Here is a 1,054-nt window from a genome sequence, read left to right as displayed (position 1 = left end):
GTATCATCACAGGCTTCAAGTGTCTCCTTGCTTCTTTTCACAGAGGGCATGCCGCGGTCCTGCCCAGAACACGCATAAGTGTTGGAGGCACGACTGAGTGCCACTAGGAGCTGTGGGCAGGCCAGCGGAGGGCCAACCCTAGGAGGTACCCTCTTTCTCCTTCCCAGCCTTAAACAGTTCCCTCTTCTCCTGTGCTGTGCGTCGAGGGTCTCTCTTGTCTTCTTCTCTACTGCGTTGGTCTCTGGAGTCTTTTTTGCTCTCTTCCTCTCTGCTGCGGAAGTCTCTGCAGTCTCGTTTTTCTTCTTCTCTGGAGCGCAAGTCCCGCGGATCTCGCCTTTCCTCTTCTCTGCCACGCAAGTCTCGAGGATCTCTCCTCTCCTCCTCTCTACCACGTAAATCTCTGGACTCTCTGCGGCCACGGCTATCACTGCGAGCCTTTTCCTTGGCATCTGCTTGGCCCTTACTACCTTTCCTTTCAATTGCACAACATGGGCCCATGCTTACTTTGTGTGGTTATGCTTGCCTGAGAACCCTCTTTGCTGGAGACACTCCCTGAAGCTGATATGCCCCCACAACCAGCACTGTTGGTCCCTGGCAGTGATCCTCTGCCTCCCTGGGGGCCTTCACAAAAATTTGTTTGTGGCATTTCTGGACATTCTGGGGAATCCAATTCTTCTGGTGCCTCTTCCAGTGTGCTGGTGGGCAATGCAGGAGGCATGCTTACTGCACTGCTAAAGCGCTGAGTAAGCAGTGTGGGTGCTGCAGACCTGACCACACTTGGAGTATCGTAATTTGGAGGGGACTGAGAAGTTACTGTTACCCTCGGAGGATTACTTACCATCTTGGGGGGAGGGGGTAGCAAGTGGGCTAATGGTTGGCGTGCCCTTGGACTCAGCTGACCTGGGATGAAGTCGATCTGGTGAAAGAGCTCTGCGCAAGAGCGGTGAGCCTGGCTCTGCGCTCTTAGGTCTCCCCAAACACTTTTTGGTGGCTGGTCCAGGTGTGAGGGATGAGCCTGGGGAATAGCTCTGGGTAGTGTTGAGGAGCCTGGACA

The 1,054-nt window shown here is 54.5% G+C and overlaps 1 protein-coding gene across 1 annotated transcript in view; it reads right to left on the bottom strand.

The window, feature by feature from the left end:
• Positions 1 to 1,054, bottom strand: part of LOC119586826 (microtubule-associated serine/threonine-protein kinase 3-like) — a gene marked incomplete at its 5' end in the record, with an annotated part of 55,250 nt that overhangs the window by 37,399 nt on the left and 16,797 nt on the right.

This window comes from Penaeus monodon, chromosome 22, assembly GCF_015228065.2.
Source record: "Penaeus monodon isolate SGIC_2016 chromosome 22, NSTDA_Pmon_1, whole genome shotgun sequence".
Classification (NCBI taxonomy): domain Eukaryota; kingdom Metazoa; phylum Arthropoda; class Malacostraca; order Decapoda; family Penaeidae; genus Penaeus; species Penaeus monodon.
The sequence above is the reverse complement of the archived record's forward strand: the minus strand, read 5'-3'. Positions and strand labels throughout refer to the sequence as shown.